General features: G+C 37.3%; 1 pseudogene; it reads right to left on the bottom strand.

Moving 5' to 3' along the window:
* Positions 1 to 7246, bottom strand: part of LOC127492807 (non-selective voltage-gated ion channel VDAC1-like) — an 84649-nt pseudogene extending 77403 nt beyond the window's left edge.
* Between the last annotated feature and the right edge of the window lie 8867 nt (positions 7247 to 16113).

Consider the following 16113-nt stretch of genomic DNA (forward strand, 5'->3'; position numbering starts at 1 on the left):
AACAATATCAGTTTCTATTGGAATTTATAAATATTACTGATGATGTTTCCAGAATGGTCGATCTTTTTCCTAAACAACCATTCGGCTGGTGACTATTATTTCAAAAAATAGAATCTTGGGGTATTATCATAAATAATAACAAATGGAGTAATATTAAGGAAAGTTTATTAAAGATATAACAAATGGAGTAATATTAAGGAAAGTTTATTAAATTTTTCTTTCTTTTTTTTTTTTTTTTTTGACAGGCAGAGTGGACAGTGAGAGAGAGAGACAGAGAGAAAGGTCTTCCTTTTCCATTGGTTTACCTCCCAATGGCTGCTGCGGCCAGCACACTGCGGCTGGTGCATCATGCTGATCCAAAGCCAGGAGCCAGGTGCCTCTCCTGGTCTCCCACGCTGGTGCAGGGCCCAAGGACTTGGACCATCCTCCACTGCACTCCCTGGCCATAGCAGAGAGCTGGCCTGGAAGAGGGGCAACCAGGACAGAATCTGGTGCCCCGACCGGGATTAGAACCCGGTGTGCCGGTGCTGCAGGCAGAGGATTAGCCTATTGAGCCGCAGCGCCAGCCTAAATTTCTTTTTTTTGTTTAAAGATTTATTTATTTGTTTGAAAGTCAGAGTTACACAGAGAGAGGAGAGGCAGAGAGAGAGAGAAGTTTTCCATCTGATGGTTCACTCCCCAACTGGCTGTAACGGCCTGAGCTGTGCCGATCTGAAGCCAGGAGCCAGGAGCTTCCTCCAGATCTCCCATGCGGGTGCAGGGGCCCAAGGACTTGAACCAACTTGTACTGCTTTCCCAGGCCATAGCAGAGAGCTGGATCGGAAGAGGAGCAGCCAGGACTAGAACCGGCACCCATATGGGATGCTGGTGCTTCAGGCCAGGGCATTAACCCACTGCACCACAGCGCTGGCCCCCCTAAATTTCCTTAAAATGGTAAGAGGCTGCTGAATTTGACCCATGACCAGCTCCAATATTCCTCGTCCCACACTGTATGACAGAAATTCTTGTCTGGAAACTATACTGGACAAGATTGACCAAGAAGAACAAGGATCTCTCTCCTAGTAACCTGTAGCCTGGAGCTCTGGGTATATCCGCTGAGACATTAAACCACCAGCTTCTGTCTGTTCTCAGTTCTACAGTGCAGATATGCTGTTATGGGCACATGCAGCTGAGAAAACTGACACTCCGTTTCCCACCCTGTTCTCATTCTACTCAGTAATAGGATTCTGAGATTCCAAGAACACTGAAGCCCCAATATCTCCCTAACCAGCAAGGATGTAGGATATAGATTCTTCACCAAGGAGCACAAGCCATGGAGAATGGAGGTTAATATCTCCTGTCTGCTACTCCAGGTTAATATCTCTTATCCACTACTCATTCTTAGAGCATTGGTATCTCCAGGAAACAAGCAAAGCCACACCTACTCCCCAGAGACGGAGAAAGTAGAATACAGACATAACACACAAAATCGGGGCACTGTTCACACCTCCGAAGTCTTTGATACAGTGAAGGAGAAGTTCAGTCCAAGAGAGGCAGCCCATAGGGATGGAGAGATCCACAGCCCCATCTGAGAGAAGTGACTTGACTTGGAATAGAACCTAAATAAGTTCATGATTTTGTTTTCAAAAACAAAAATTATTTTGGTGAGTGTTTAAGAGGGCACAGGCAGTGATACTGTTATTATAAAAACAAGCAAAATAATCAACCAGAGAGAACCAGGGAAAGACACAGGAAATTGCAGCTTTTTTGATTCCTACTGTTCCCTAGGGGTCTGGAAGGTGGTGCTTATGTGTGAGGGTACCCCCACGCAGGAACAGAGTCCTGATAGCCAAAACATCCGAAGTATTTCTCAAGTCACATACAGGTACAGCTGCGGAACACAGGCTTCTTACTGGGCAAGGGATTCAGTGCTCTCTAGCTTGTCACCGTAATCTGGCTGAACAAGTTACCCAGGAGAAATACTAGGAATCTAGGACTAGAAATAGAAGCACACTAACTGCTGATCTCAGAAAGTAGTCACACATTCTCAGGAATTACGAGCAAAGCAACCTTTGTCCTAGACTCCATGAATGGTGAAAACCAGGTGCATGCCACATACATATGCTACAGTAAAGCCTGAAAATACAACCGCCTAAGGTGTCTTGAAGACAGCCTGTATGAATAAGTTTTTTATATGGGTCCTAAGAAGCCAAGCCATTGGATAAGAACAAAAGAAACAGCCTGAGTAGGAATATTTGAATTTACACAATGTGGGGGAAATAAACTGTGGACAGTTGGTCTAACCAAGTCAGTAAATTTATAAACAAAGACCAATATACAAAAAGATTTTAAAAAAACCCTCTCTTCCCCAAAGGGGAGATTTTAGTATACAGAGGTGATGCACTATACTATCCAAAATATCCAAGTCTCAAAAAATTATGATGTACATAAACAAAAGAACAAATCCCACAGGAAAATATGACCTTTACACTGAAAAAACAAAAACAGGATGTGTTAGCAGGCACTGAATCCAGGTATCTTGTTCTCATCCTATATGTGACTCAGGTGTTAAGTTTGAGAGTCATTCCAGATGTTGGACACCTCAGACGACGAATTCAAAGCTGCTATATGAAGGAGCATCAGCAACTACACTGAGAGGTATGCATTTGACTTATAAGGTAAGAAATTGCTTGGGAAGCCTGCATTCCATTTCCAAGTGCCTGAGTTCAAGCCCTGGTTCCACTTCCAGCTACAGTTTCTTTTTTTTTTTTTTTTAACTTTTATTTAGTAAATACAAATTTCCAAAGTACAGTTTACGGATTACAATGGCTTTTCCCCCCCATAACTTCCCTCCCACCCGCACCCCTCCCATCTCCCGCTCCCTCTCCCATTCCATTCACATCAAGATTCATTTTCTATTTTCTTTATATACAGAAGATCAATTTAGTGTATATTAAGTAAAGATTTCAACAGTTTGCACCCACACAGATACACACAGTATAAAGTAATGTTTGAGTACTAGTTATACCGTTAATTCACTTTGGATAACACATTAAGGACAGAGATCTACATGAGGAGTAAGTGCACAGTGACTCCTGTTGTTGACTTAACAAATTGACACTCTTGTTTATGGTGTCAGTAATCTCCCTAGGCTCTTGTCATGAGCTGCCAAGGCTATGGAAGCCTTTTGAGTTTACCGAGTTCAATCTTATTTAGACAAGGTCATAGTCAAAGTGGAAGTTCTCTCTTCCCTTCAGAGAAAGGTACCTCCTTCTTTGATGGCCCATTCTTTCTACTGGGATCTCACTCACAGAGATCTTTCATTTAGGTCCTTCTTCTTGGCTTTCCATGCCTAAAATACTCTCATGGTCTCTTCAGCCAGATCCAAATGCCTTAAGGGCTGATTCTGAGGCCAGACTCCAGCTACAGTTTCTACTAATGTGCAACCTGAGAGTCATCAGGCATAAGTATTGGGTCTCAACCACAGACCTGGGTTGAGTTGATGCCTCCAAGCTTCCAACTGTGTGGATTATTGAGAGCATTTACAGAATGAGTCGGGGCTGGAACCTCTCTATCTTTCTCTTTTTCTGCTCTCTCCCCGTCTCTCTAATGAATCAAAATTTCTTCAAAAGCTTGTACAAATAGGTTTAAAAGTAAATTTATTTTAGTACAAACTTTAAATTCCATGTGTGATTTTTTTCATAATATGAATTCCCATGAACTTTTTGAAGAATCTAAAATGAATTAGCAATATATTTGAGTCACAGAAGAGGACATTCTAGTGGAAAGCAGATAAACATGATGTGTTACAAGCAATAGAGAGAAATATTAAAAAATAAAATGGCAACAAGGAAAATTAAAATCTACACAAGGGAACCACAATAAAATTAACAACCAACATTTCTTTCAAAACAGTGGCCACCAGAAGGCACTGGCATGGCATATCCAAAGGTTGAAAGAAATAATGGAATTTAACCATGAATTCTGTGTCCAACAAACTATATATAAAAGATGAAGAAAACAAAAACTGAGAAAATTTATTGGCATGAAACCAACATTACAACGAATACTAAGAAAATTTACTCAGTATAACAGGAAGTAACAACAGATAACAATAAAAATCCATAATAAAAATCCACAATAAATAGCTAGAATAAAATAAATTATCTAGAAAAAGTAATATAGTTTTAAATTTCTTTCTGCAAATTCTCTTAACTAAATTTAAGTACAAAAGTATTCTTCTCTGTATATATGTATACAAATGCATATGTATATATGTATATATATACATATACAAAAATTGATTAATTAGGCTATACTGTATGGAATTTTAATGCATTTGAACATCAAAATAAAAAAAGAAAGGAATAGAGATGAGGCTATTTTGGAAATGAAGCCATAGAGGAAATAGTATCAGGTAACTCAAGCCCACTGAAATAAAAAAAAATGATAAATTCTAATATTGACAAAATAAAATAAATTTATAAATATGATATATGTACTCTTCTTCTTTCTCTTGGCTACATCAAATGACTTAATGTTATAAAAAGCAACACCTTGCAATGTATTTTTTGATGTATAATACATGTTAGTAAAATAAGTACTTCTAAAATTTGTATAACAATGAAATTAAGAGACAAGCTAATTTTGGTGCAAAAATGAAAAATTTATGTGCAGTTTTTCCATAGTACAAAAACAAAAACTGTATATATGAAATATATGAAATCTATTCCCTTTATACAAATGGGCAAATTAATTAAAGTAAAAAATAACAATAAAGAAAAACAATAGCACCATAAAGTGAGATGTAAATGTACAGATGTAAATGTAAAATGTTTCTATATTCTACTTGAAATTAATTAACAAAAATCTGAAGTAATATTTAATGCTTTATAAACCTGAAAAACACCATCTAGAGGAAAAAAACACCATCTAGACAAATAAAAAATAATGGTCCAAAAATGTGTAAATTGAATTTAGTACATTTGTGTCACATGTTTAGAATAGTACCAGGAACACGAATATGTCCTTATTAGAATTGTTTATCATTACCGTTATTATTATGTCTCATGAAAGCTAAAATAACTTCCACATGCAAACATGAAATTGTCTTCTCAAAATATGTCCATGAGAGATTGATGGATTGTGAAGATCTTTGTACTTTTAGAGAATTAGGAGTTGCAAGAGAGTTTGAAGGACTTGAGATCATAGAAGATGAGAGACATTAACACAATGCAATTGGACTCAGCGTCAGTATGGAAGGATTTACTGACATTTGGTTTGGGCTTTAAGCCAAATTGAGCATAAATTTAAGGATAGGCTCCAAAACTTACTCTACATTTATTTGGACTTCTCTGCAAATGCATGACTCATTTCCATTTACCTTGCTGTATTTCCAAATACAATCAGTTGTATTAAAAATCATATTGTTGGAAATTTAGGCAAGCTTATTTCTAATAATTTAAATCTCACAGATTTCTACAGAGCTAGACATTTGGTATTTTTTAAAAAGTAGTTTATTCCTGGTATACAGCTTATGCAAAGTTCAAGGTCACTAGAAGAATGTAGTTTGGGGAGAAATTGTATTTATTTATTTAAATGCTAAGTGGCCTCTGTAAATCTCTTAATAACAATAATAATTATGAGTCATGTAAACATTTTAAGGAATAATATGAAAAACCACATGAGTTACATTTAATTTATCAGTTTATCAGTTAAGTGTTCTGTGCAGGCAATTTTTTCTGAGATATCTGACATTAATTCTTTGAAGTGAACACTTTGTTGCATAATCATTTGGCAGAAAGTATCCAAGTTCCCATTATTAACTGTTTTAAACTTTGCATAAAATTATGGTATCGTCATAATCACAGAAAGAAAATGTATTGTTATCTAAAAGTTATTTATAAGTCTTTGATTTGCATGTTATTTTTAGCAATCGTTATGCATTATCTTACAGTATTCTCTTTCAGAATTGATATTAAAAAAGAGTAAGTAGGTTAAGAATACTATTCCTATGCTTTGCAAGACAAGCAAACTTCTTGATAATGAAGTAGGCAGGCATACACGTTAAAATTGATTAGATTTGTGAATTGCAAGACCATGCCTTTGCCATGCCACTATGTGACCTCAAGCCCCTACCTGATGCCTTTGCCATGCCCCTGTGTGGCCTCATTCCCCTACCTGGCCACACCTGGGTGCCCACCAGCCAATCAGGTTAATTAACCACTCCCCTTTGGAAGTGGGTTAAAAACAGGACACAGTTTGGCCTGGCCTCGCCCTTCTTCCCTGGCCTCTTGTCAGGAGGGGGGCTTGCTTTAGCCCCGCGCCTCCAGGGCATATGGCCTTAGGGCCATGTGCTCTAGGCTTCTTGGCCCAGACACAGGCCTAGATGCTCATCCACGTGGCTGGTACCTGGTGCTCGGTATGAACTCCTAGTCACCTCTCTCTCTTATATAAAGCTCTCACTCTCCTATGCATCTTTCTCACTAAATAAAAGCTTAAAACATACCACACTGCCTCGTTTATCTGTGCCAGTATTTAGAATTCTTCTCTAAGTATTAGGCAAGAATTGGGCTTATCAATATCGGGGATTTAGTAATAAGCCCGTGGTGGAATCGTATGGCACCCCGGATAGCATTTCTAGGGAGATTTAAGGGGCCACATTTCAGTGTAAATTTTAGGGGGTCATGTCCGATTTCAATAATACTGCAAAATTGTGGCAACACAACATATTTCCATAGGCTTTTCTTTTCGCATTTGATCATGAATAAATTATCATCACATTTTTCAACAGATAATGTATTAGTTATTACTCACTAAAAAATTAAACATTAATACATAATTGTGTAGGAGGTATGACCCACAGCCCAGCTTGTTCCTTGCCTCCATGTATGAAATAATTCAAGAAGAAATTGAAAAACAGGAGTGGGAAAGTAAGATTTATTTAAAGACAAAGGGAAAGTATCCGCTTAGATGGGAGTGCTGGCAACCTCAGGAGACAGTGCTGCAATTTACAAGATTTGCGGTTTTCATTCTATAGAATAAGGTGGTACCTGGGGCAAGTCCTAATTGAGGATTCAAATGAGGTGAAGTTTGGAGCAAGGCTGCAGCACCAGTGGTGATCTCTAGGAAACTGCCGGGGCCTCTGGCACATGTGCAACGGCAGAGCATGTGTTGGAATCTCAGAAGTGTTGCAGTGTCTGGTGCGGGATGGGAAGCTGAGGCTCAGGTGCAGGATGAGGAATGGGTGTGCCGCACCTACAGTCATATTGGATATTTCCAGCCGATGTGCATGAAAAAGACGGGGTTTGGAGTGTACCACGGAGGAAGGTGCTACAGGCAGTCCTCAGCTTCTCCTCATTCTCTAGCTACCTACCTGCCCATGTTATAATTATATTTAAATTTATTCCCTAATGAAAATAAATTCTTTCTAGATGTGTTTGTGTGTCTTAATTATTTTGACAAGCAATGACTTCATATGGGATAAACTATAATGTTCATAAATCTTAAGTGTTTCTTAATTTCACTTCGTTTTTTCTGGTTCTTAACCAGATGTCTATTGTACTAAGGACTAGGTGAAGTGCATTGCCAGAGCCTGCAAAAACTGGATCCCGGACACCTTGTAGAACATGTTTTTCTGGAAGGTTGTGCAAATTACAGTCATGAGGGCAACACTTACGATCCATCTTAAATGCAGAGTTTTACTTTGTTCACTTGGAAATGAACGGAGATCCCTGCGGAATGAGTCTAAATCGGTAGCCATTCCCAGCTGTGGTTTATTGTCTTCTGCCAAAAATGGTGTAGGCACTTTGAAGTGGCCATCTGCCACTGGACTTGAAAACAAGACAAGGGCTAGTCTTTAGGCCACTGTGTGACTATGAATGAGCATGTGTACTCTAAACAAAGGAAGAAGGGGCCATCTCCAAATGTGGTTGACCAGGATTTCTGTGTGGGAACATCTTCTTTTAGCATGCCAAGCTGGGCTCATTCAGACTCAGAGTATAATCTTCCCATTGTCTTCACAACTAATGTCTCTTGGCTGGATGGAGGTCATTCCTTTTCTGAGACAGTCACTGGAGTGAAGTTCTTTGTTTTGAACCTTTATATCCAAGTATTTTTAAACATTTAAAGGATCCTTAAAATGGCATTTTTCTTTGTAGTTTTCTTATTGTTAATTCTCTCTTTGTTCCATTCTTGACATGAACTGCTACAATATTTTCCTTATTAGGAGTAAAAATATTCTGCACATATTTTAAGGCCTTTCTCCAGTATGAAATGCATGAGAAGGTTCTGTGTCAATAATGAAAACTAAAAACAGAGACAGCTAAGATCATCAGTATGAAGCAATTGTGCAGCAGGCTTCAATCTCCTGTGTGGGTTTCTCCCTTTAGTTTTTCTGGAGGAGAGTCTTTTTGAACAAATGTCAAGGCAGCCAAAAAATTCACTTTCTAAGGAATCTTGCAATGCACTATTGTGATTTAGTTTAGCTGCTAAAAGACAACAACAAAAGCAAAAATGAAAATATCATTGAAAAATGTGCTAACCTGTTGTTACCCTACATGTGCATTGGTCTTTAATATAATTCATATAAATTTGATTGCCCTGCTTAACATTCTAGAGCTCCCACTATGGTATACTGGAATTTGTTTTGCTTAACAAAAATATTGCCAGATAGCAACTGTCAGTTGGAAAATTAGATTTAATTTCCCTTTGTGAGTAATTAGCTGGGAGCATCTCGGCTCTCTTTATGCATATAATTAACTTTTCTAATCAAATATAACTTCTTTGGTGGTGAAGATAACACTACAAGCTTTGTCATCAAATATTACACTTCCTTTTCATGACAAACTTAAGTGAAATAAACTGTTTATTCTATTTTACTCATGGGAGTTTTACATGTAAATGGGACACAAACAGGATAGATTTTAAGTTTCTAATGGCAAGGTTTCTTTGTTTAGAAAGGCATTTCACTCCTAAGTGTCGATTATCAACACACTATTGAGACTCTGAAATTGCAATCAGGTAAAATGAAAACTTGGACATGAACAGGCACTTCACTGCTCAGCTCTGCCTCGGGCCCGCAGGTTACCCTGAGCACCATTTACATCAAAACAATTCAACTCAGTATGGCTTACTGCCCATCATCTGGACTGGAACTGAGAAATTTACCAACATGACATAAAAAATGCTAGTTAAGATGTGGGAAATCTAGCTACACTACTTAATTTAGAGACATATAATTTTTAAAAGGTAATTGATTATTTGACTAAATGTACAGATTGAATTTTCAGAAATCCATGATCTTTTAAAAAGAAAGTTAATGAATGCTTATTTCTGAATTAACTAGGTAATCACTTTAAATGCTGGTGGGATTGTAGTAGCTCCATCATGATGTCCAAGCAATTCATATCATCCTCTGTGCATCTATATCGGATATAGAAAAATCAGTAAATATGGAAATAGCTTTAAAATAATTGTTCAATGATACAGTGCAATCCTATTACAATTGTGCTGTGGAATAGATTTTCTCCAATGAAGAAAAGTCATTGTTGTCCCCAACAACAATGTAGGAAGAGTAAAGATCAGTACAAGCAAGTATCTAGTTCCTCCCTTGTTAAATAATTATGTCTCTCGCCAGCACCGTGGCTCACTAGGCTAATCCTCTGCCTTGCAGCGCCGGCACACTGGGTTCTAGTCCCGGTCGGGGCACCGGATTCTATCCCAGTTGCCCCTCTTCCAGGCCAGCTCTCTGCTGTGGCCTGAGAGTGCAGTAGAGGATGGCCCAAGTGCTTGGGCCCTGCACCCCATGGGAGACCAGGAGAAGCACCTGGCTCCTGCCATCGGATCAGCACGGTGCACTGGCCGCAGCGCGCCGGCTGCAGCGGCCATTGGAGGGTGAACCAACGGCAAAGGAAGACCTTTCTCTCTGTCTCTCTCTCTCACTGTCCACTCTGCCTGTCAAAAAAAAAAAATAATAATAATAATTATGGCTCTCATAGGAAAGTTTTGCCAAAAACTGGAAAGGAAAATGACATTCTTAAAAGATTAATCTATATTACAGCATTTCTAGCTTGAAGGCAACAATTCCAATTTGTTTGTTGCTCCTGGGAATTTGCCCAAAGGATATAAGATCAGCATATGAAACAATTATCTATACTCCATGTTTATAGCAGCTTAACTCCAGATGTCCATCAGCTGATGACTGGATAAGAAAAATGTGGTCCATATACACTATGAAATACCACTCAGCCATAAAAAAGAATGAAATCCTGTCTTTTGCAACAAAATGGATGCAGTTGGAGACCATTAACATTAATGAAATAAGCCAGACCCCGCAAGCCAAATATCATGTTTCTCTAATTTGTGGTAACTAATATATAGAGTATAAAAAAGTATAATGTATCAGTGAAATTGACATTTTGAGATCTGATTATTGTTTATAGCCCTTGCTATACTTCTGAGGAACAGTGGCCTTTCTACTTTCTCTACATCAAATCTTTATATACTGGAGGATTAAGCTTGTGATTATAAAGTAAATTGAAAGTATGTTAAAAGAAAAATAAGAGGAAGGAAGACAGAAAGTAGGAGGGAAACATCATATGCTCTTACAACTGTGTATATGAAATCTGTTCTTATAAATAATAAATTTATGAAATGAAAATACTGGGAGAAATTAGTTCATTATCTCTGTATCATAAGGTTAACGAAGAGTGAGAATTTGCTGGAGTGGTTAAGTTGCTGCTTGGAATACCCACATCCCATATCAGAGTGCCCTAGGTTTAAGCCTTGGCTCTACCCCTGATTCCAGCCTGTTGCTAATACACACTCTGGGAGGCGGCAAGTGATTGTCCAGCTACTCGGGTGACCAGTCATCCCTGTAAGAGCTCTAGACTGAATTTTTGTCTCCTGGCTTCAGGCCTGATCCCCTCTCAGCTGTTGCAGGCATTTGAGGATTGAACCAAGGGATAAGAGATCTGTCTGCCTATCTCTCTGCATTTCAAATAAATAAACATAAGTAAAAATGTGAATCCCTCTACAAAGGAACTGTACAATGCATAAATCAATCTAAGTTATTTTTCTTTAGCATTGCAAATATTTACACAATATTAATTGGTCACTTATGTTAGTATCATTTTATCATATTAGATAAGCTATTACCTAAAGCTTAAGTTACTTATTATATAGTCTGTTTTCTTTTCTTTTTTTAAAAAAGATATTTGAAAGTTAGAGTTACACAGAGAGAGGAGAGGCAGAGAGAGAGAGGGAGAGAGAGGGAGAGAGAGAGAGAGAGAGAGAGGTCTTCCATCCAATGATTCACTCCCCAATCGGCCACAACGGCCGGAGCTGTGCCAATCAGAAGCCAGGAGCCAGGAGCTTCCTCCGGGTCTCCCATGTGGGTGCAGGGGCCCAAGGACTTGGGCTGTCTTCCACTAATTTCCCAGGCCATAGCAGAAAGCTGGACAGGAAGTGGAGCAGCCAGGTCTCGAACTGGCGCCCATATGGGATGCTGGCACTTCAGGCAAGGGCATTAGCCCACTGAGCCACAGCACCAGCCCCAGTCTGTTTTCAAAACAAAACAACAACAACAAAAAATAAGTTGACACTTATTATCTTGATTAGACAAAAAATTAAGGTTCGTGCATTTGTAGTCTGAGCATACATTAATTTTTACAGACATGCCTGCCTAAATGTGAGAAAACAAAGGTAAATGTATTGCCACTAAAATAACATGCTTATGCTTTCTCAATGTAAATGAGTTATTATAATATGTAATACAATACATGAAGCACGTAGAGAATATACGTTCATTGTAATATCAGTGCACAATTAGAACATGAAATATTCTCTTCTAGAATATATTTCAAAGTCAAACAGAAGTTATTTTAGATATTCAAACATTATTCTCTTCCATTACTGCAAATGACTCAGAATTGGCCCTGTGAGTTTGTGCACAACTTATTACAGGTAAGTTATACTTGTCCTTTTAATTATTCCTTTTCGAAAGAAGTATAATCTGACATCAAACAACAAAATATACATTTTTCTTTCAACTTCTCCTGATATATGGCATACAAAATATAAAAAATAAGAAAAATTAAACTGATTTTATGCTTGTATGCCAAAGGAAACGATGGGATTTCCATTAGGTTTAACAATGTTTATTTACTTATTTTCATTTGCTTGGAAGGCAGAGCAACAGAGAAAGAGAAACTGAGAAAGACAAAGAAAAAGAGACAGACACCATACAACTATGATTTCAAACCCCAAATACCGACAACAGCCAGGGCTGCACCTGGTCGAAGCCAGGAGCCACAAACTCCATCTGTGTCTCCCATGTGGGTAATAACCAGGACCCAAGAACTTCGGCTACCACCTACTGTGCCCCAGGGTGCATTAAGAAAATTAGATGGCAATCAGAGGAGCCAGGACTTGAACCAGCACTCTGATATGGGATGTGGGCATCCTAAGACATAAATGACTGTGTGCCAATACCTACCCCTGGATTAGCATCTTAACAAATTACTCTTTAGGTACATTAACAGGAGGACTTTGGCTTTCAGTCTGGTGAACTAATAATCTGAATTGCCGTGAAATAATTTTCCTTATATCAGAGGTTTTTGAATGATAATTAATAAATAATAATAAGTAAATAAATATAAATGATAATAAATAATAAACATATAATATGTAAAATATATAATAAATATATAAATATATTTATATACAATATATTTATATTATACATATTATAGATTTTATATATAATATAATAAATATAATATACTATAATATATATTTATTAATATAATAAATGTATATAAATGATAATAAATATAAATGATAATAAATGAATAATAATAATACATAGAATATTGCTTTTATATTTAATTTCACAAATGAGGCAATACAAAGGTAAAAGGGGATCCTCTTTGAATATCCCTGACATTTCAGAAATATTTACCAGGATATATTATAGTCATTTATGTTATGCAAGTGGTAAGTTTTCTTATTGACTTACTAACAGTGCGTAGCTGTAAGCTGTGATCCGCTCTATATGTTGTGTGCTAATGTATTCCTACATCATTTACAAATCATGTGAAGATTGAGAGGAGTGACGGAGTCAAAACGGCATTTCTAAGATCTTTTTCTTTTACGGACAGAATAAAATTATAATCTTATAATGTGCTCTCAACTATTTAGACTACAAATGAACTTAATTAGCTAAATGAATATTAAGTATCTACTAGGTACTCAAAGCACTAGTTATTGTAAATACAGTAAAATCGTATTTGTGACTTAGAAAAATGCATCTCCTTGACTGGAGATGTAGTATATGCACAAAGCACTAAATGTAGAAGTTTTGGACAGTGTATTGTAAAGATGAATGTACCATTATTTCAATAATTTTAAAAAGTGAACAAAGCTTGTTGAGTGTCGATGAATGGACTTGGGTAAAATATGAGCTAAATTGAATTTTTAAAGATGTATGAAAGAGTAGAAAATCTAATTACCTGATTTAACCAGTTTATGCTATGTATACATGTATAATGTGGAAACATTGCACTGTACCACCTAAAAACCTACAAATATTACTTGTCGAGTCTTTTTTCTTTTTTTTTTTTTCTTTTAGAATGAGAAGTATTCAAGAAAGGGAAACACAGAATAAGCCACTTGAGTGACCTGGTTTTTTTGGTATTTTAATCTCCAGGAAGAGTGTCATATTGAGGACTAGTGATAGCTAAACTGAATCCAGATTGAGAAGTAGGAAAAGCAACATTTAGAAATGAGAATTTTTCCTCTTGAAAATAAGGAATCTTCATCATTTTGAGTGGAGGGATGATGGTGATGGACAGTCTCTGAGAGCTGTTGTTGGGGGGGAATGGCTTAGTTCACCAGCAGGATGGAATCTAAACAGAAAGCTTCCATGAGTACAAAGAAAGGAACAGAGGCTGACTTTAAGTAGCTATTCTTTTCTCCCTGCAGTTTTTCTTTCTCCTTGCAAATATTTCCATCTCTCTCTCTCTCTCTCTCTCTCTCTCTCTCTCTCTTTCTCTCTCTCTCACACACACACACACACACACATACACATAGACATATTCAGGTCCTATTTACCTTAATTATTGGAAGGGAGTCATGGTTAATGAAGTTAAAAGCCAAAAATAATTTTGGTTTATCTTTGGAATGCTTAGTAAGGTTTATCAAAGCATGTTTATTTTATCAAATATTATTTGCACCTCTAACAAAAGATTTTCATAGTGTTATAGAACCATTAAGCATTTTGCCATTCCCTAACTGTGTCAAATATTCAGCTACTCTGCATATTGACCTCTGCTAGTCTCACACTGGAAATGTTCACTTTAAGCAGGATTACATTGTGAAATGTGCCAAGCATCCTGCCACTTTTTTTAATTGATCATCTCTTTTAGTCCTTATAATAATTCTATGAATTTATTTTACACATGAAATAATTTTTATTCCATTCCACACTATGCCATAAGCTCATCAGTAGCTATCACAGTGATATCAATGTTGTATTGATTAAAAACCTAATTGATGCAGTAGAAGGCATAGGTAATTGTGACAACCCAAAAATGTCAACATACATACAATAATGTCAACATAATAAAATGGGCAAGATCTAAAAGTCTGGTAAGTGTTTGGCACAGTTGTCTCACTTGGGATGCCTACATCCCACATGTGACTGTCTGGTTTGAGTCCTTGCTCCTCTGCTTTCAATGAAGCTTCCTGCACTTGAGAAGGCAGCAGAGGCTGGCCCAAGTGTTTTGGCCCCTGTACCACCCATGTAAGAAACAAGGCTGCATTACTTGTTGTCTCCTAGGGTGCACAGTAGCCGAAAACTATTGGACAGTAGAGCCAGGATTAGAACCCAGGCACCAAGGCATGAGATGTGAGCATCCCAAGTGATGGCTTAACACCAGCACCAAACACCTGCCTTCATCCCCCCATCATCGAATTTTTTCATTAATGTACAGTGTACACTTTTCATGCATCTGTTTTTAGTCTCCTAACTTCTCCCAATGAAGACATTATTTTATGTTTTATATGAGAAAATGCGAACAAGTAATTTGATTATGTCATTGACCACACACTAAAGCTGGTATTGCAACACTAATTTTTGATCAAAAACCATAGTGAGTCCTTGCATGATACTAGAACAGCTAAGACAGGGATTTGTAGCTTCTTTTGGAAGCCTAGATGAAAGGAAGTATTAGAAAACTATGAGAAAGTTTAACAAGTATTTCACTTATCATTGCTTATACCAAGCCATTTAATAGCATTTATTTTTTGCAAATGATGAAAGAAGAAAGAATGAGTTTCTAGTTAGAGTTTAAAGAGGACTGCAACTTTAAAAGGCAAAGCATGAGGGTACTTCAAAACAATTGTGGAAAAATGTAATTAAAAGATAAGTTTATTTAGGTTCAAGAAAGTTTTGAATCCATCCATACAAGAGGTCTTCAAAAGCTCATGGAAATGCGTGTTATGAAAAATTATGCATGGATGGGTCTTTAACATAAACTTATTTTCTAATTCCTTTTTCCCCTAATGTTATGGAGGACCCTTGTTATAAGTGGGTGCAGGTGTATTTAGATTCCTTCCATCTATCCCCTTGAGTTTTTTTTCCTGGTCAAAATGATAACTTTTTAAAAGCATATTATGCAAACTTTTGTGACTAATATTGACTTAATTATTTATGTTGCTCTCTCACAGCAAATAATTATAAATATTTCTGTTCTTCCTTTTGAAAAGCAGAATATTAAGTGGTATCAGGGAAGTCTTATGGTTTAGTGGGTTAGGCTGTTGCTGTGACACCAGCATCACATCACATATCTGGTTGTTTCTTGCTAATGTGGCTGGGTAGGCAATAGATAATATCCCAAGTACTTGAGTTCTTGTCACCCACATGGGAGACCCAGGTGGAGTTCCTGGCTGCTGGCTTTGGCCTGACCCAGCTTGGGTGTTATGACCATTTGGTGAGTAAACCATTGAACAGAATGTCTCTACATTTCAAATAAATAAATAAACCATTAAAGAAGAATTATTTTTATTTGAGTAAAACTCAGCATTCTGTTAGACATTGTGCTGAGAATTCAGTCCTGAGAAGCAAATGCCAAT

The sequence above is a fragment of the Oryctolagus cuniculus genome, chromosome 14, assembly GCF_051225735.1.
Source record: "Oryctolagus cuniculus isolate XC-2025 breed Fujian yellow rabbit chromosome 14, ASM5122573v1, whole genome shotgun sequence".
NCBI classification, from domain to species: domain Eukaryota; kingdom Metazoa; phylum Chordata; class Mammalia; order Lagomorpha; family Leporidae; genus Oryctolagus; species Oryctolagus cuniculus.